The sequence below is a fragment of the Asterias rubens genome, chromosome 10 (assembly GCF_902459465.1).
Source record: "Asterias rubens chromosome 10, eAstRub1.3, whole genome shotgun sequence".
NCBI classification, from domain to species: domain Eukaryota; kingdom Metazoa; phylum Echinodermata; class Asteroidea; order Forcipulatida; family Asteriidae; genus Asterias; species Asterias rubens.
The window spans coordinates 11,861,600-11,883,203 of record NC_047071.1 but is presented as its reverse complement, the minus strand read 5'-3'; the positions used below and the strand labels follow the sequence as shown (position 1 = coordinate 11,883,203).

At 39.5% G+C, this 21,604-nt stretch overlaps 1 protein-coding gene across 1 annotated transcript in view; it reads left to right on the top strand.

The window, feature by feature from the left end:
* LOC117295673 (sorting nexin-27-like) overlaps positions 1-21,604 on the top strand; it is a 69,884-nt gene that overhangs the window by 545 nt on the left and 47,735 nt on the right. The window lies entirely within an intron of this gene.

Below are 21,604 nucleotides of genomic sequence, written 5' to 3'. Positions count from 1 at the left end.
ACAGTATTCTTTCAGTCTGTCTGATGACATAAATCGGCCGTTTAATGAATCGCTGGTTATCGTTGACCAGCATTGCATGCAGCATACCCGTATATGTTGGTATGCCTGGCGCAACGCTGCCAGTCCGTCCACGATAACCACCGGTTTTTGTGTTATTTAAGTGGAAGTTGCTCAGCCTTTTACTTGTTTTTGAACAACATATGAAGCAGATCTATTAATTATTTGCATTGTGAATGATATTGAGAGTTCATATTTTTTTGCAACTGGAACAATCTTGACTTTGAGCTCACTGTGAATACAAAGAACACATCAAGTGGCGAGATCTGGTTTCAAGCAAGATTTGTTGGTGTGTTTTCGTGACTGTCACACTCACAAAATTGAATAGGAATTATTACAACTGTATGTTATCACCTATGACTGACAGGGATACTTCACGAAGGTAGTGAAGGTGATTTCCTGACCATGCTCCCTGATCATTGCCTTGGTGCCCTTGAAATACTCCAGCAGAAATTTACAGCTCAAAGGGTGCCCTTCATCATGGAGAAAATGCCTTCTGGTGCCCTTGCCCTTTCAAAAAGGAAGTATATACAGGCCTGGTATGAGGTTGGTGCATTTATAATAATAATAATAATAAGACTTGTAATGCGCACATATCCACCCTGCTGGGTGTTCAAGGCGCAGTAAACCAAAACAAAACAAAAACACAACACAAAGAAAAACAGACACAACAAAATTAGTCATTGAAAACCTGTGACATAAGATAAGTTTTGAGAAGAGACTTGAATTTTGCGGTACAAAGACAAGATCGAAGACTAAGTGGTAGAGAGTTTCGGATGCGTGGCGCGGCTAGAGAAAAAGACCTGTCACCCCATGAGTGTCGAGACTTGGGTTCAATGAGGAGAAGTATGGAACTTGATCGAAGATTCCTTGATGGGGTGTAAACTTGAAGCAGTTCAGAAATATAGTGGGGAGCCTTGCCATTTAGAGCTTTGTGGACAATGAGCATCAGCTTGAAGATGATTCGTTGAGAGATAGGGAGCCAGTGTAGTTGTTTCAGAATGGGGGTGATAGAACAGGATTTTCTAGACAGTGTCACAATGCGGGCAGCAGTATTTTGGAGCCGTTGAAGTCGGGAAATCTGGTTGTTAGGAAGACTGTGTAGAGAAGAGCATTGCCGTTGTCAAGACGAGAAGTAACAAATGCGTGAATGACCTTTTCAGTGGCACTTTTGTCCAAGTACTTGCGAATCTTACCTATATTCCTGATGTGATATGATGATAAACGAACAATGTTGTTGATGTGTGGCTGAAGTGTCATCGATGAATCAAAAATAACCCCTAAGTTCCGAGCTTTCAGCGAGGGAGCTATCCGAGCATCACCGATGGAGATGTATGGCACTGAAACCTTAGTTAACTGTTGACGTGACCCAAATAAAAGGAACTTGGTCTTATCGTCATTTAACTTCAGGAAGTTTTGTTGTTTGAACACAATACAGCGGAACGAACCTCATAGTTCTACTTCTAGGAGTTGATATGAACTATACTCCCGCGATGAACTTCACAGTAGCTGCAATTAAACATTAGAGTACTCAAACCAAAAAACAATTTATGTTGACACGCTGATGAAGTTCCCCATTCATAACTACATGATGCTACAGATCAAAATGATGATACTGTGAGGGTAGCTCAAATACCAAGCTGCCTAACTTAAAGGAACACGTTGTCTTGGATCGAACGAGTTGGTCTATAAAAAGCATTTGTAACCGTTTGTTATAAAATGCATATGATTGGAAAGATGTTTTAAAAGTAGAATACAATGAACCACACAAGTTTGCCTCAAAATTGCGTGGCTTTCCTTTTACTTTGCGAAATAACACGGTCGCTCATTAAATGGAGTCAAAAACTTGACTCCCATAAATGGCCGTCGTGTTAGTCGACGAGGTAAAAGGAAAATCACGCAATTTCGAGGCATTTTTATGTAGATCATTGTTATTCTACTTTTACAACATCTTTCTACCTATACATTTCATAAAAAACAGTTACAAAGGCTTTTTATAGACCAACTCGTCCGATCCAAGGCAACGTGTTCCTTTAAAAAAAAAATACAATAATTTAGAGGATTGGTTTATCAATAAAAACTCTGGATTTGCCCTCAACTTTTTCAGTGGCCAGTCAGCAGGACCAGTTATCATATAGCTTGTCGTTTCACTTACCAGTCCATATTTCATACTCAATAGGGATGCTTTTCAACACTGCTGAGGTGCTGTAGTTTTTTTTGAGAAATGAGTCAAACAATTTTGCAAAAATAATGTTTGTCTCAGTGAGTCAACAATTATTTTAGCATGTGAAACAGATTTACGCGGCTCCTGATAACAATGCTTGTAAAATTAACATTGTTTTCTCCAAAAATTGATGACCAATGAAACTGAAACTACTGTAGGCAAATTATATTACTTGTATACATCTTCATTCACAATAAGAGGGGGTTCATGTCATGGCCAAAAGCCTTGATCTACAAGAAGTATCAAAACCCTAGGGAGACGGTGATTATGATTAATTGTCAAGTAGTACATTGCATTAATCTAAATCTCTCTCAGCAAACTTGACAACGGGACTGAATCAATCATAAATTGAAGTGAGAGTGTGCTTAGAGCTGTAAACCCTTGTGATATGTACTTACACTTACAATTTGATGGGAAATGGTAGGCTATGCCTTTAAATACTGGCTGACAACATGAACTTTCATCAGACCTGTGTTTTCTATGCACCCTGCTAGCACTTGAAGCTACAAATATCGCAGTATGCTATCTTAAAAATGCATCAAAACGCAATAGAGGATTCTGTTGCATTGGGCCCAATTTAATGGCTCTGGTTACAGCCAAGTTTTGTGCTTTAACTTACAGCCCATATCAATCAATCAATCAATCGAGAAATTTATAAGGCGCTAATCCAACAGTCCTTGCTTATAGCGCCGTACAGTAGGGCACTGCAATTACGGAATTTTGCGGTAAGCAGATCCATGAAATTGGACCCTGGTTTATGCCAGGTACGTGAACTCTGCTAAGAGGGGAACTAAATATTTGATCTGAGTTGACTGCAACCAAATACAACAACCTTCCTTAAGTTTCTTTACAAAATGTTGAATTTTATTGAATTTGTTATTAATATGGCAGGGTAAGAGATGACTAAAGCAGGTACAGTGCATACAATCACATGTCTGCTTCCAGTAACTATTACTGTCGGACTCTTCCTGCCCAACATAGGGTTCTTGCCACAAAATTCCTCAGGAGATAGATATTTAAACTCTTTTCTACCACATTCTATTCATATTTTTTACGGCAGCCAAATGTTCTTTCTTGGTGTCTTTTATGAAGTAAATTTTTGAATGTGTGTGTATTGTGGTGTATTTCAGTATAATTTGATAATCTGTCATTAATTTTTTTTAAATATGAGCATGTTCGACAAATCAAATTTCAATTTTATGGACAATAAAAAACATTGAATTGAGTTGAATTGAGACAGTGGAGACTAAGTCCACAAAACACAACACAAGCCATAGAGTTTCCTGATAATACCACCAGTCATACCCATGTAAAAACAGAAGAAAGATGTGCCTAATGCTAGCTAGGAAGGATGGTACTACATGTAACTAGTATGTTGAATTCTGTGGTGCCAGTGTAAAGGAGAGTGTATTAGTTAAGTCTGCAAATTCTGTGTTGTGTAGTTCTACAATTTAAAATTTAAAATGGAAAGAAAAGACAAGAATTTGACATTGTCAAACCACCCAGACTGAAAAAAGGGAAGTTTCTTAGCTTCTGATACTACTGTGATGAGGAAGTAGAGCTTCCTGGCTTCAGGCAATTGCCATTGATTGTATGTAAGATCCTACTCAGTACCACGTCAGACAAAATCTTTAATCTATGCAGGCCTGGAATTACACAGAGGGCAGGCCTGTATGCTTCGTTTTTGAAAGGGCAAGGGCACCAAGGCATTTTCTCCTTTGTAAAGGGTACCGTTTGAGATATATAAATTTCTACTGTCCAGAGCATTTTATGGGCACGAAGGCAATGACCAGGGGGCATTTTTATATATTTATTTCATAATATTTCATTATATATTTTATTCAAGTCGCCAGACACAGAATCTCAATTGATTCGTTGAAAGGAACATGATTTTTTACTGACTCAACAAATTCTCTGAATCAAAAAATTCAACTGGCAATATTTTATAAAAAAAAAATACACCTGATGCCAGACGTCATAATAAAATATTGATAGTCCCATTTTGCTGTCAGGTTTTCCCCTGTATTGTTATTGTGCAGTATGCACTTTAGGCAATGTGAGCATGGTTAGGCACACACTATCAGGCCTGAAACCTTTCTATTGCAACGTCACACTTACACATGCCAGTAATTATTTTGAGTAAAAAAAAAAAAAAAATGAAATTTTGACAATATCTGTTGACATGATTGAATTGAATGGTGTGCTAAAATTCGGCTGGCTATGCCAATGCGATTTGTCAGTTTAAAAAAAAAAGAGGAAATGTCTATAGAGATGCATGTAATTTCATGTACCGTGTGTGACCTCAGTTCTAGAGGTCATGTGTGTGTGACCTCAGCACTACAGTGTAGAGGTCAATAGAGTGAATATTAGGATCCCTGTACATGTACATTGCAACAGTAGTACACTTAAAGTGAAATCCAACACCTTGATGTTCAAACCAATACCTACACTTAGGTGTAACATTGTACATGCCTGACCCCATGCAAAGAAAAATGCAGTGCTCCCATCGTCCTTGGCCAAACAGAACCAAACAAAAGGTGCAGTTGTGTTCATGTTCTGGTTAGAAATAGGATTAACCTCAGATATTCACTGATTGGTCTACAAACCCATTTTGCAACTTCACAGGTTTATCCCTCAACTTTTCCAGTGATAGTAGCCAGCTTGTACATGTCCGTCAGATTTTACATTTGTGCTTATATACTAAAATAAGAAGAGTTGCTTTTCAACACTAAACTACCCAGCTTTCCCTCTTTGATTGTATTGTATTTCAACTGGTCCTCAAGATATTTTACATGATTGTAAACTGGCATTTGGCCAGCAGACCACTGTAGTAGAACACTGTTCAGCTTTTGTACATGATGTTGATCACAACTTTATCGTCATTTCAAATAGGTAAACATCTGTAGTTATTTTGTTGGGACAGTCCCAGCTACAGTTAGTTTGGACACACAACTATGTACTTGGATGCTTAAGTGCCGGGTTTGTACGCACATCGCACAATTGATCAAGTACACTGAACATTATGGTCAAATAATCTTTATTAACTCTAGTATTTATATGATTTAAATTCTGTCATTGGTGTGTACAATGTTTGTTGACATAAAGTTTTATTTAATTCACCAATAATCTTTTTTATTTAATCAAATGAAGCTAAAAGAAGATTACAAACTTCCCGGGTTTTTGTGTGAAATTTTTCAGAAAACTTTAAAAGCAGTTGTGTGCAGTGTTAAATAAATGTGTGGCCTTTCATTAAACATTGAGCAGCAGTGATCTACTGTAGTACTTGAATAGCAGGAAATATGATACCTTTTTTATTTTTTATCAGGCTTAAAATTAAACCAAGACCCCCAAAGCAATTGCCCTGTGCTTTTGCTGTGATGCCCTAAGTTGTAAAGTTCAAATACAATTTACCTTTCCTCATAAATAGTGCTGCACCCCTTCAAGAACAAAGTTCAAGGCCTTTAACACTAGTACATAGTACCAGTAGAAAATACTGCTGTAAACAAATACGAGCAGGATACCAGCCACACAATGTTATGTGATATAATGGCATAGAGGCTTTTGCATTTCAGGTACTAGGCGCTTTACAAATGTCTCTATTATTGTTATTATTATTATTATTATTATTATTATCATATTAGTTTGGTTGAAATCCTGATTCTGGTACAGTGAGCTCAATTTGGTTGTGCTCTGTAACTTTTGTTTGCGCCTTAAAGGCAGTGGACACTATTGGTAATTACTCAAAATAATGATTAGCATCAAACCTTACTTGGTTTGAGTAACTGGGAGAGGTTGATAGTTTAAAACATTGTGAGAACTGGCTCCCTCTGAAGTGACGTAGATTTGGAAAGAGACATAATTTTCTATGAATTTGATATCTAGACCTCAGAATTAGATTTTGAGGTCTCAAAATTAAGCATCTGAAAGCACACAACTTCGTGTGACAAGGGTGTTTTTCTTTCATTATTATCTCGCAACTTTGTCGACCGATTGAGCTAAAGTTTTTCACAGGTTTATTATTTTATGCATACATGTATTGTATGTGATCTATACACCAAGTGAGAAGATGCAGCTCTCTATGAAACCAATCCCTGAACCCGGATGGCAAACTCCCTGTTCAAATACACAATCAATTCAATCAGCTTTAACGATGCTCTATGATGGAGTGAGTAAAGAGGTGATATTAACAAACTGTAATAGTACATAGAAATATTCCTCCTGAACAGTCACCAACTCTGTCACCATGTGCTGCTTTAAGACGCTTACTTCGTTATTATCCCTGTCACCGCGGCTACTTTATGAACAGTCCAGAATCGGTGCCGACTCCCTCGGATTTCCAAGTACACACTGCAGCCTCGTCAACTCTCCATCGGCTAATCAAACACAATTAGTGTCGCAGCCCACACCGATTGATCCCCTTTCACACTCCGAAAGGTGTCTGGTCTCCTAGGAGGTCGAGTAATATCCATCTTGGTTGTTGTTGGCAAGATTTCCCCCTCATCTTTGGGAATGTTTGCCTTGTGAAATTACATTACAGTAATAGAACAATTTTGTGCGTACTGTAGGTTGAGTTGAAATGCACAGCGGAAAGAAGTTTTGCATTAAAAATGTGAAATTAGATATTCCGTAATGTGATTAGCAGGAGGCATGTTTACAGATCACCAAGTACTCAATATCAATGAAAGTAGTTAGGCTGAAGTGGCCAATAACTGTATTTGTAAATTAGGTCTATAAGGCTGTAGGCTAATACGTAAAACATATACACTGTAGATCTTCAACATGAGGTACAGTGCGAGTGATAGCACCGCTCATGTCAGGACTTCTACATTTAGGGCTGGTCTACGGTCTATTATAGTGATACTTTGTTCTGTAAGGGCAAGGCAGATTTTTCTTTTTGTATGGTGAGGGCACCTTTTTGGGGGATGAAATGGTTTCTACTGTGACATTCCTAGGGGTACAATGCCAGTGACTAGCCCAAAAGGGCAATTGCCTTTAAGTGATGTATAATGCGACAGGACTGCTACATACGACATGTACAATTGTATGGACTTTAATTAATCATCACACCATATGTACTGTAAGTCAGGCATGATAGTCTTCCTACTTAAACAGGATTTACACATCTTCTTGGCCAAGTTAAAGCCGTCGGACACTTTCGGTAAACAGTATTGTCCAAAGGCCCACACTTCGTGTATCACAACTTATATATAAACTAACAAACCTGTGAAAATTTAGGCTCAATCGGTCATCGGAGTCGGGAGAAAATAACGGACAAAACCCACCCTTGTTTCCGCACGTTTCGCTGTGTCATGACATGTGTTTAATATAAATCCGTAATTCTCGATGTCGAGAATTGATAATTGTTTTAATGTTTTCTCAAAAAGTAAAGCATTTCATGGAACAATATTTCAAGAGAAGTCTTTTACCATTACCTTCTGTAAACCATTTAAGTTATTTGTAAATCTTTGAACCCTTTTTTTTTTCTGTTCCGAAAGTGTATAATGGCTTTAATATTGTACTCAATGTTGTGCCTTGAAAATGAACCTCTGTTGTGTGAACAGTTAAAAAAACAAAACATTCTTTTGTAACCTCACAGTACATACTTTACAGTTAAAACAAAATGCACACCTTATGTGATTTATTTTTCACACTTTTGTTTTTCATTCATGGACGCTGAATGTGACCAAAAGCAAGGCTTGAAGGAGAATTTTCTGGCCTCAAATTGTGTTTTAATGAACAACAAAAGTCAGGATTACAGAAGTCAGGGAACATGACAACGTTAATGTCAGCCTGATTATGATCTCTCACTCTTGGTGCCCCGAGTAACACTGCGACTAATAGAAAATCCTTCTTAAAGAGTTAACGTTAGATTTGTAAAGAGCTATCGCCTCCAAGACATTGCCTTGGTGCCCCAAGTAACACTGCGACTAATAGAAAATTCTTAAAGAGTTAGCGTCAGCATGATAAAGAGCTCTCGCCTCTAAGACATCGCTTGGGTGCCCCAAGTAACACTGCGACTACTAGAAAATCCTTAAAAGTTAACATCAGCTTAGTAAAGAGCTATCGCCTCCAAGACCCACTTGTTGCCCTGATTAACACTGCGACAAAAGGAAATTCTTAAAAGAGTTGACGACAACCTGGTAAAGAGCTCTACTTGCCTTGAAGACAATGCCTTGGTGCCACAAGTAACACTGCGAATGTAGGAAATCCTTAAAGAGTTAAACATCAGCTTGATAAAGAGCTATTGCCGCTGAGACATTGCCTTGGTGCCCCAAGTAAAACTCTGACAAGTTTGACAATAGAAAATCATTTAAAGAGTTAAACGTCAGCTATGTAAAGAGCTATTGCTTCTTACACATTGCCTTGGTGCCCCGAGTAGACAAAGGCAATGGCAATGGCCTGTGGATTCCTCCTCAAATTGTACCCCATAGCCCGTCTTTCCAGTGCTGCTGCTATGAGTTCGGTGGTATCACAACCTTACCATTCTCAGATGTTGTCTACCCAGCGCATCTGCGACAATAGAAAATCCTTGTTTTCAGCTTGATAAAGACAGGCCTGTATGCTTCGTTTTTGAAAGGGCAAGGGCACCAAGGCATGTTCTCTTTGGTAAAGGGTACCTATGAGGAAATTGTGTAAATTTCTACTGGCAGAGCTTTTCAAGGGCACAAAGGAAATGACCATTGTGCATTGAGGCAATCACTTCAATGTCTCTGTGACACATGTCCTAAAAGGCCAAACATAAAAGTACTCTCAGTCCATTGGGGGCCATGGTAGAAGCATCCATGCCACACAGTCCTGGTTAACGCTAATTCTACTACCACCACCACACACAACAAGAACAGACTTAGAACATCAACTGGCCGGTGCAAGGTGTCTCTCAAGAAGTGGGGATATCTGGACCCTGAAGACATGACCTGCATATGTGGGACAGAGCCGCAAACTATGGATCACCTCCTGAGATGCCCCCTACTGGAGCAAGAATGCAGAATTGAGGACCTTGCAGAGTACAATGATATTGCAAGGAGCTGTGTTCAGTTCTGACTGAAACACTACATCTAAGGTGTGGACACGATAAGAAGAAGAAGTCACTTGTTAACACGAAGGCTCCAGAAAAAATATCATTCCCATCATGGAGATGGAGGAACCATGTTAAACATATAACACGTCAGGATAAATACGACGATGGGGGAAGGAGATGAAAATGTCTGGGCCATATGTCGTTTAATTGCATAAGGGGGTGAAATTGCAAGGCCTGCTGCCAGCTGTAGGGAACCATTTATTACCCAGGGGAGAGTGGTGCGAATCAAGCGGGGTAAACTTAATTTGCACAAGCGCCTGCAGCCATGAACACAAGGAGAGACAGAGAGAAAAAAAGCAAACTTAAAGAGAAAACTAGGAATCTTGTGCGTCGTTTCTGTTCGCAATGTTGTGGTTGCTTTTGCCCATCAAAGCCCTAATGACGATTGTCATCGGTGACCGGAGGGTAGATACCAGCCATGGCTGCGCTAAATGGTCATTGGTCATTACGTTTGTGTCCTGTCGTCTGGGGCAGAATGTGATTGGGTCGCTGCTGGCACGGGTGATTGACAGAGAAAAGATAATGACGTTGGGAAATATTGAGCCTAACTGGTGGGCTGTTACAGACTGTTTATCTTGTTCAAGGATCGAGTAGTGTGTTACCTGGGTTTAAAAACAGAATGATCACTACATTCTTGCTACCCTAGTCATAATGTTGGAAATTTTTTGTAATTCATGTAGTTTCTGCAGTAAATAGTTAAGAGTACAAAAAAGCTATTTAAGTTGTTTGAGAATGCCCCTTTCTTACAAAGTTATAAAAGCCTTGTAACATGACCTTAAAAATTCATGGTTTTGCGCATTTTTAACACAGGGGCACTGCAAGGGTTGTATGGACAATATTTCTTTAACAATTTTTCTGCTAGGAAAAAAAACAAACATCAGGTAACCAGTCCAAATAGAAATGTACCATTTCAACCGTTTTAGTCTTTTTTCAAAACTTGGACCAGCAATGGAGGAAAGGAGTTTACCTTCATCCACGGTTGAAATAAAAATCACCAGACAAAAAAATGTGTTCAGTCGTGTTTTTATCTTACGTGTAGAAAAAAATACCCAAACCTGTTCATATCAAATGGCTCTGTAATAATTACTGTGCGATAAAATGTATTTATTGGCAGAGGCCTTGTAATAACCTCTGTATTTTGCTCTTTACACAATATGTCAAGTGTGCAGCATAGTATTTACATGGATTAATTACGGTAACAGTATACAGCAGTCTACAGGCTGCTTAGTGTACACCATGCACAGTATACCTTCAGCAGCTACTACCTTACACTATGTGTACATTTATGGATACCTGAATGCACCACATGTGTTGCACCACTGTTGATATCAGTGATTGCCCATTGATAATTACTGATTATGTGTATTATAAGTCCACTATTCAATGGCATAATATAACCTGAGACTTCATCTGAGGTCATCCAGTATGCATGGGAAAACCTACATGGTTTGTGCACAGTTGTTGCTTTTTGTAGTCGCTCGTAAAATGAGACATTTAATATTTATGTTCTACTACGGGTACATGTATAACGAACAAACACGAAACACTAATACTGTGTTTTTATGAACAATCTGGTTGGAAATTACTGATTTACACAAGCAAGGCAAATATTGGAGGTTTACTGCAGTGGCAAACATTCTTGACATGGTTTGGTGTATAATGCAGTTGTGCAGTACAGTATGTTGTACGTAAACAATGCTTTACATGTACCTTGTAAAAAAATAGCTGGATTGCTGAACACAAACCGGCAAAGGATCTGACTGGCTTGCACATTACTACCATGGTAGCTACATACATGTAGTCTTCATTTAAAACACTTTCTCCATATTTTCAAAGAGCAAAGTGCATTGGATCAAGATCTTCAAGTCTGTGGGAAACTTTTGAAGGGACACACACCCACTTAGTTTCCCTTGTGGTTTATGCACTTATTGAAAAGAGAAGGGGTTCGCCCTGGTGTTCCTGGTTTGATTGGCTGCATGACATTATGCTATGTTAAAAGGATTGTAGGTCTCATAATTAAAACATATGTACCTTGCAGGAAAATACCGACTGTTGTAGTCCCTCGAGCATCACTGAGTGATGGATATGAGCGCTACACACGAAGTCACTGTTTATGATTATTATTTATTGGAATTTAGAGAACATCGTCTTTGAATTTTGTAGATTTTTGGAGCTTTAAAGTAAGACATGCAAGCATCATACGTAATGCAGACTCTGCAGTGCATTCTATTTGCAGTTCGAAATGTTTTATTCAGTCGTACTCTCTCTCCCGCTGTCTCTTTCCTTTGCCACGTTTGAAAGCTTTTGAAACGTGATGAAGTGGTCAGCTCTCCAGCCACTGGACAGCAACATCAATAACTCTTCAACATCTCCAACCGGTTTGATTTCATTGACCTTCAGAGTCCTGCAGCATTTTAGCTCTTTTTGATTATGCATGGGGGGGGGGAACCTGGATGTTCTACATGTAACCGTACTTAAAGGGTCCAGGTCTTAAATAAACTGACGGCGCCCACAGCAATAAGCCTTTTTGAGGTATGGCGGACGTGATACGTGCGCGTCACACGCCGCGACTGATGCCACGCTCACCATGTTGGTGGTCATTAGGTTTACGTGTAAATGCCGCGTCGCCTAAAATGCCCACTTCACTGAATAACACACATTTTATTTCTATGGTCAATACGCACAAATGTACCACAACTTTACAGTGATGTAGCATTGTGTCCGCCATACCTCAAAAAGGCTTATTGCTGTGGTGCCCTGTCCTTTTGCCGATGGTGCCCTTTGCAAAGTTCCAATACAAATTGAAATTTGTCCCATTAGACTGATAGGGGTGCACCTAACTAAAGCAAAATTGCTGCGCCCCTTTAAAAGTGAAGTTTAAGGCCTGAGGGTCTGTACAGAATTACTCTGAAAACTAGCGACCTTAACAAGTTTTGGTTGAAAACCTACCTCAGCTTTTGATAGTATCATTTTGAGAAACATTTCACTTTGAAGTAATGTAATTCCATGTACATTATATGCAGTTTTGATGCCGTCTTATCGTGTGGGATGGTTCTTTCCTGCGTGGACATAATTGCTGCGGATTTTCAGTGATCAATATCTATTTCGAAGATTTTAATTTTTATTCAGCTGTTGGAAAACATAAGATTTTTACAAAAAGAACATGTTTGCTTACACTTTACAGTACTTCATAAGTAGTTTGAACATTCTGGTTCAAAATTCACTCGGATCAAACTTATTAATCTGCCTGTTTGATTACAAGGAAAAAAAGATGCACCTTCGTTTAGTATGCATCATGTCATCATTGCCTTTACTGTGTGTCCCAAACCTTCTGTTATAATGTACATTTTTTTTACTGCAGGGATATCGAACATGGTGCACAGGAATTGCCTCGAACCCTTTTTCCCTAAAAAAAATATAAAAAAATGCCAATATCAAGTAGCTACAGAGGGAGAAAGCTGACCCCTTTGCAGCCTGGATCATGTTTCTTTCCGCCGCAACTGGGACGGATTCGTCACCATGGAAACCGGCCCAAAAGAAGAGACGGGAAGAGAACGTAAAAAAAAAAGAAAAAAAAAAGCAGAGTGAAGAAGAGCCGCTCTCTCCTTCAGAGAGTCTCGGTCAGATTAAGAAAGAGAAATGAAGTTCAGGATGGGGGATTTAAGTGAGTTTCTTTCAGAGGCTAACCTCTTGATCAATCTCGCACAGATCGGCGGGGCTTCTACAAATACACGGCAGTTTCTCTGATTGGAGTAAAATCAGTTCTGGCAAAGCGTTCAATTGTCCGACAGCGACATCGGAGAGTTGATGAAAATCTAAGTTGGATCAAATTCGTATTGATTCATTTTGAAAGAGTTCTGTGGACATGTGCTCTTTTGCATTTGTACTGAAGGAAAGCATTAATTTATTGTGTTTACCTAAGGCAGGGAGAAGGGGAGGGTAGGGGGGGGGGGTGGAGTGCGTCAGAGTAGAGTATAATATGGTTGGCTGCTATACATGTATGTGCAAATTGTAGTCAGCAATGTGTAGAATTGTGCAGTATCTAGGTCTATGCATCTTTATTTTGAAGAATAGATACAAAACGGGATTGTAAAAATAATAGACTTTGAAAATCTTTTGAGTATTCATCAAGTGTCCAGAAATGAAAAAAAAAATCCATTTTGTTCCGTTTTAAACGCGATACAGGTGTTTAAATAGCACTTTTTTTATTAGTTGCATGGCTTCGTAGGATAGTTAGGTGTACATGCACTTACATGGTACAACCAAATCATTCAACAATTTATTCATCAGGCTGGAATTGAGTATCACAGCAGTAACTTCACTAATTTTGATACCAACATTTTCTCAGAAAATAAGAGGTTTGCAATGAAAAACCTTTTTACAGATCACTATTACTTTTAAAATTAATAACATTTTTTGTACACATATTTATTACGTACAAACTGTAGGGAAGCCAGACAGTGAAACATCTACACAGAAGGCAGATCATAAATCTTTGTAATAATTTTAAAGCTGGTTCTAATTTGCATACATTTGATTGACTTGCAATTTATGGTTATGATTACTGCAGACCCCAACCCCTTCCCTCCAGAAGATACTCCCGTTATTAATTCTGGAAATTTGAGACTTTCTCCAGTTATTAAAAGCTGAAATGTCAAGTCAATTATAGTTATACTGTTCAATGGTTCAAGAATTAATAATATATTTTGTGCTTTAAAGGGATCACAGAGTATACGTACTAATGGGTAGGGTATGACCTGGGGTCAATTTCGTAGCGCTGCTAAGCACCAAAATTTGCTTAGCATGAATTTTTGGCCTCGAAAAAAACAAAATTATCAACCAAATTTCCACGTGGTTTTGAGGATAAACAAACAACAGTTGAATACAAGTAACAAGCAATATGCAAAACAATGGTAATTTGTGTGCTTAGCAGCTCTATGAAATTGGACCCTGGGCCCCATTTCATAAAGCATGTAAGCATAGAAACTTGCTAAGCACAGAAACATGTTCTTAGCAGAAATAGCTTACCAGCCATAACACAATACAGTTTACATTGCTGAAATTGATACCCCACTCAATTCTTGCTAAGCAAAAATTGTTGCTAAGCCTGCTTAATAGCTTTAATTTCATTGAGATGCTTGTGCAGAAAAATGTAGCAGAAAAGTGTGCATAAAGCGTGTTGCACAGGTTAGCAAAAAATTAGGCAGCCAGATTAAGCATTCACCATGGATTTGCATTGTTGCGTTATTAATTTTGGAAACTTACAGTAAGCACCAAATTGGGCTTTAAGTTGCTCTAAATTGGCACCATGCCAACCGTTGGCTTGTATCCTGCAAATTTATTGTATTGCTTAGCACAAAACTGGTCAGCAAAATTGGTGTGCAGAATCTGTGAAATTGGACCTTTTTAAAAGTTTTGATGTTTTTCTTCTCTTTTTGTTGATTCTTTCCTGGTTTTTGATGGTTGGTCGAATTCTTCATGTGTATGGGATTCGGAATATAAAGCAAATCAAGTTCTCAAAAGAACACATTCTACCCAGCAAGTAAATACATTGGGCATCGCAAACCAAATCTAAATTTATTATACGTCTAATACAGAGTCTCTAAGATGTTTTTTGAACTTGGTTGTTTTTGTTGTCCGGATCAGTGTAGTGTGTCAAAGAGCAATTTGGAGAGATACAACTCGAGATGGAGACGTGACCAGAGTCGAAGACGTCTGGAAATGAAGCATGTCGGGTCGTGTTGAATCACTGCCAGGGTGTTGCTAGTATTGTATGGTCAGAGAGTCGGTAAACAAGCATCTGGGGCTGGATATATCTTGGCCGATCTAGACGGCAACATGGGATTGAACTAAAATGAAAACCTTGTTTGTTGATTCGGCGAATTAGGTTTGCAGTATCACCCATGCTCCCAAAGTGCAAAAAATATGTTGAGTCTCGGTTATGCTGGTATTTTTGAGAATTGAGATCTTGAAGTGTTGATTTCATTGAGCTGCATAACAGGATGTGTGCTAAGCAAAAAGTGGCAGGGAACAGACACAATTTAGTGCGGTGAACGAACTGCCTGGAAAAACCAAAAATCTGTAATTCACAAAGAGTTAAGACTAGTCTTATCTCGAGTTAGGATGAGTTACCGGTCATAACTTGGGACTAATAACCATACATTTTTAATTTCTCCTAGGACTAGTCCTAAGTTAGGACTCCTAACTTTTTGTGAAATCGACCCCAGAACTCAGAAAAGTACTGAGTACACGTACACAGTGCTGAATACATTGGTTCAAGGGCCAAAAACAAATACAAATACATGTAATTTTGTAACCATAAGATATCAAAGTGTGCATGAATTCAAGCCAGGGAAGTCCAACAAATAAAAGCAAAAGAACTTAAGCGAAAGCGATCATCCTATATAACAACTCCCTTGCATAATTTAGTAGGATTCCCTCCTGATGCTAATCAAATTCCAATACCATTAATGGCAACTCAACACCCAACCTGTTAGACTGTGAGTATGGTGGTATGCCATATCCCATGTCAAGCACAACCAATTTACTAGAGCAACGGGCCAAATTTAATAGAGTTGCTTTAAAAGCAGCAAATATTGCGGCTAAAACGTTCTGCTAAGCAAAATAAGCACAGTCACAATCATAGAAACCTTTGAATTATTAGACTTATAAATATTTACACCAGCCAACGTTAGAAGCCTACAGCAGCATTTGATAGAACGAAGCATTTTGAGAAAAATTTCACTTCAATGTAATTGGGTGATGTAAGAAGATAACAGTTTAATCTGAGAAGCGTTGTCGTGTAATGGTCCTTAGATTGTGTATTACTAGGGATTATTCTGACTGGGTGGCGTACTCGTTTCCAGAGTATCGGCGATATCTCAAAAACACCACCACCTTTTGAAATGAAATTTTCAGATGTTAGTTTTATTGTGTACAGGATTAAAGCAATCAAACGGTAAAAAAAAAACAAAAGGAATACTTTACCTTTAAATATATATTTATTGTTTTTGTTATCAGGAGTACTTTCCCCTTTGCGGCAGCATTGTGAGGTCAACTACACAGGTGTTTTGGTTTGTGAGTCCCTCGTCAACACAAAGCATTATTGATGACTGCATTGCACTTAGTTTCTGAAAACGCTGTCATTAACTTACCACCAAAATACAATAATAGACACAAAAGATATACACCGAATAATATACAGTAAGTGCTTGGGATTTATTGACGTTAAAAGGTATCACTGCATCATTGGTTGTTCGGAGTGAGTAGTCTAAGTGACAGGTCAGAGACACTTTGTTCTTGTAAAAAGGGCAAGGCTGCTGTCATTGAGTGAAAGTCCTTGTTACACTACGGGGCCAATACCTGTGGAATAAAATTTTTATAATTTTTGTAACCCTACCGCTACCCCATGTTCATTTCACACTTGATGTGGTTTTCCTGGGGGAAAAATAAACACTCAGTATAATAATGAAGAAAGCTGAGGCTGTCTGGCCCTTCCCCTACTCCAAAGCAGCGGTAGGTTTGTCTGGTGAAATTGCATTTTCCCCCAGGAGAATGCAAGGGTGAGCAATTCTAGTGTGAATAGGGTCAAGTAAATTGTCCCAGGAATTCTCCAGTCCAAATTTGCATGATGGAAGAGAAAGTTTGTACATTTGGACATTTCAAAGGGCACCAAGGTATGGGCATGGAGGTAAAATAGCCTCTGTGAAGTTCACCACTGAAATTTATTGCCATACTGCTCCGTTGCAATAAACTCGCCATCATGATCATATTGACCTGTGAACAGTTTGAGTGGTCACAGTTCGTAGTTTTGTAAATTTGTTTTCTAAATTTGTCGTTTTGTTGTAGGGATTTTACGCACTATTCATATTCACATATATGCATGACATGAATGCTTAGATTGCAATTGGGAGACTTAAGAACACTAGGTGGCAGCAGACTTACCAGAATACCTGGTAAGTCTGCTGCCATCTAGTGTCCCAAAAGTCCCCCTTGAAATAGGCAACAGTAATTTTTAAGAGATTTTTATTTTTTGGTTGACATTGAGCTCTAAGATTGAAAGTGATATATTTTAACCAGCACTCATATCTGTCAAAAGATGGATTGCAATGGGCGTCATCAGCCGCTATTTTGATGAATTGTGCTCGCGTGAAGAGCTACCATTGCCTGAGAGTCATGCGCAGAGCGCACACACGCGTGCACTTTTCCCTTGTTAAAACATCAAAGATGGCCGTCGATGACGCGTATTGCAACCCATCTATCAGTGACGCTCAAGAGGCTTCAACATTCAGTATTTTCCTGTAAGGTATTGTGGAGCTTGAAGTATAAGACATATTTATTTATTGACCCCTTGCATGCGTGTCACCCGCGGCGACTGTGCCAGGCTCACCATTTTGGTGGGCAATAGGTTTATAAATGTGTAATGCTGCTAGCCTAAAATGCGCGCTTCACTTAATAACGCACAGTGACATTGCCCACCAGAACAGCCCATCTAAGATAATATTCTGATGATGACGTCAGGTGTGGGTCAATATAGCACCATGGAATGGTTTACAAGGTGCTGTGGGGCAATATGCAGCCAATCAAGTCCTGTACTTTACCTTTATGTAAACTCAGACTTGAATTCCCTACAGTGGGAAGTGTTGTTTGTCCTTTGAAGACTCAATCGTGCCACTGACCGACAACAACATGTAACTTATAAAAAAACCTCATTTGAAAATAGTATCAATAGATCCAGATTTATGCAGTCATCAAGAACACAACTCCGTAGGCGTGTCAGTACATGAATAGGGAAAAGGCTCGGCCGATTCTCAGGCGGCAAATTACTGTCACGTTTTCTGTATAAAAATCACTTCCGTACCCGAAATTGTCTCTCGCCACAAACCGGTTGGATCCCTCGGAGGGGATTGACAGGGGGGGGGGACACAACATTGCACCAACAAATATGGAGTTTGTACGTATACTGCCGTATATCGCTGCATAACTGTTTATTCAGTGGTGATTGCATTGTAGGCCGCGGGGAAGGCTGGGACGCTCGGACGCGTAACTTGGTTAGATAGTCCCAACCTGTGGGGGTTGGAAAGGGGGGGGGGGGGGCTGCATTGTAATCTGCACTGCTGATCAGTAGAAAACCAATGTCCATCCCCCCCCTTGTTTCTCGGTGTCCAGGGTCTTGTTGCACATTGTTGTCTTCTGCAGCTTGCCCCCCCCCCCCCCTCCAAGGTTTTTATTTCGTTACCTGTAGTAGCCCACTTTGACTGTATTTGAATCAGATTGATCGTAATCGCCAGTAGGCACGGAGTTGTCATGGGGATGGAGTGTTATTGATGGTAATGTAGCGGAGTTGGCGACTGCCGTCGTCGCAGCTTGTGGAAAGACTGCGTCTGTCCTAGACAATCTTGTGTCCTCGAGCTCTCTGCCCCCCTCTCTTTTTCTCATCGTTTCTTCTCTCGCAATCATCAGCACCATCTGGGTTCTGCTGAGGACATGACAACCACATGACTTACCAGCATCTAGGGTAGTGTCTTGCTAAGGTGATGAATGTGTGTGTGGACACGTACGCTGTGATCTACCTTGTTGATCTGACAATGGGCAGCTGGAACTCCTCGGGGTTGTTGAGCATGTACACCAACAATGAACCCTAATTAATGTGTATTATGTATACTGTACGGTATCATAATGTTGAAATGTTGACATAGCCTATTAAATTACACAGTACATTATATCTCTAGTCTTTTATTCAGTATTTTTGAAAACTTAGGACAGGGTGCTGGGTGTAGTAAGCATTACAAATGGAGGTCCACACAAGGCAGGATTTTGAAACGCTATGTGAACTACATGTTACTCACGTCCACACAGTTTTTCTACAGTGTTGAAGAATAGAATTTTCTTTCGGTGTACAAAACAAAGGAATGTCCAGAGAGGATGGAACACAGAGCTGTGTTTGATTGTTTGTTCAGATGATCTTCCTGTCGAGGGAACTTGGGGATATAAATAACAAAGCATTGTATAATCAGCGGTTAGCTTGGTAGGATTCGAACACAACCTTGCGACTTGCAAGTTCAGCAGGGGAGCATAATGGACCATGGTGACACGTTGTTGTTTTGCTGTGCTTATTAATAGGAGTTGACCTTTCAGTGGATGCTTTCAAGGTATCATGACAGAACAAGCTTCTGCATTGTAATTTGCCAAATCACTTAGAAGTAAATACTGATAAGTAGGATATCAGAAGGGCGCCCTTACCTATAGGTGAAAAGGTTGCTGTTCATTGACAAAACCTGTGCGCTGCGCAAACGAAGCATTTTGATTGTTTCATTATCATTTACCTCTAAGATGGCGGCTGGATGACGTCAATGCATAAAGGTCTATTGGAGGAGGCTTGGTCTCCTGCTTTTGTGTTTGTCTGATGCTGGAAGAGAATGTACAACAACATAATGTTTCCTCATAGCCACTGCCGCCATCAAAAACTTAACTAAGTCGAAACTGCCCCGCCTGCATTTCAGTTAATCGCTATTGATCTGCGAGTCCATGCCTCTATTGTTATACTCCTGAATACCCCGCTATTGTGCTTTTCTCCGACCACTTACTAATCCGTTCAAGTAAATGGTGTTTTTCCAGTAAAAGGTTATTTATAGAGATTTGAGCAAATTCTCATGCCTGATCTTAAACTTATCGACATTATTGTTAATGCTGGCCTTTACACGGCCCAGTATCTTGTGAAACTATTGGGTAATAGTAAAATGTCGGTTTTATTTACATCTCAATAAGAAGAGTCCCTCAAGCATTGATTTTACCTACTATTTCGACCAATTACTAGCAATATTAAGGCTTACTTTTATTTATAAGGATTTAAGTAAAAGACTAGTAAAAGCAATTGCTAGTTTTTATTTATCTGGCCCAATGTCTTGGCTTGGAGCATCTCCAGCCTCCATCTGACACCCTCTTTACTCATGGTTTACGAAGACGCCATCGCATCTGACGATGGAAATTACCATCTTATGGTTTCATCTTCATCATGTCCTATCCTCTCTCGCTCTCTCTCTGTTTCTCTTCTCGCATCCATCTCGACACCCTCGCTGGCACTCCAGGCTGACTGTCGAGCCACTTAATACAGAATAATGTTGATGTCGGACTGAGTGCGTGGAGAGGTGTATGTGTAGTGTGTCATGTCAGATGTATTTAATGGTTGACTAAGCTCATTGAGCATTTTTTTTTTCCCTGGTGAGGGAAATTGGCATGGACCTTTAGGGGCCTACTGTGCTGACAATGACATGACATTTTGCTGATTATTGTTGGCAATAATTCCAGCTATAAATTCTGTGTGATATTGAGTTTAAGAGATGTTAAATTTGCATTGGGATTTAAAGAATATTAATTTTGGTGTTTACCCATACAGTGATGTGTGTTAGCACTGTATACTCAGTACTTTCCCGAGTCCTGTGACAAAATATCACAGGCATATTACTCAGGTGGGATTGGAACCCACGACCCTTGCAATTCTAGAGCAGTGTCTTACCAACTAGACTACCGAGATTGCGTTTGCAGAGCTGCCAACTCTCCTTGATGCTGCAGAAAGTTCCTTTGAAAATAAATTACTCTTCCCATGTTCTGATGAACAAATTTAAAACTCTGATTGTGCAAGCCTTTTCCCATGTTGAATAAGGGAATCAATGTGTGGTGAAGAGGTTTTCATCTAGTGGTTTAAACCCGCCGAGGCCTTGTTTTTGACAATTTTACCGAGACGAAGTCGAGGTAAATTATCAAGAACCAGGTCTCGGCGGGTTTAAACCACTAGTTGAAAACTGTTTTAACACACTTTGATTCGGCATTCCCATTCATAAATACCTTTTCGGGCAAAAGAAATGGACACTTTTTGGTAATACAGTAAAATATACATGAACAAATTATAATTGTTCAATGATTTCTTTCAACACAACACCCCTCCAGCTATGAAATGGTAACGCCCTCGGTTAAACAACTCCTTAAAGGAAATTGCTGTGCGCGTCGCGGCTATCGTGTGATGGTGCACAACTGTCCAAGCCGTTGCTCTCGACCAATAGGAATGAAGAAACTGTCTTATAAGCACAGGTGCAAGCTCGTGTGTCACTCCCATGTTTCAACACTTTTTACTGGTATTATATCATCCGTTCAAACAACCCCTCGTGATGCCCTCTCGACCAATCAGAGGTATTTATGAATGTAATTTTAAATATTTCCCTGATTGCTTGTGCAAAAGTGTGACTTAA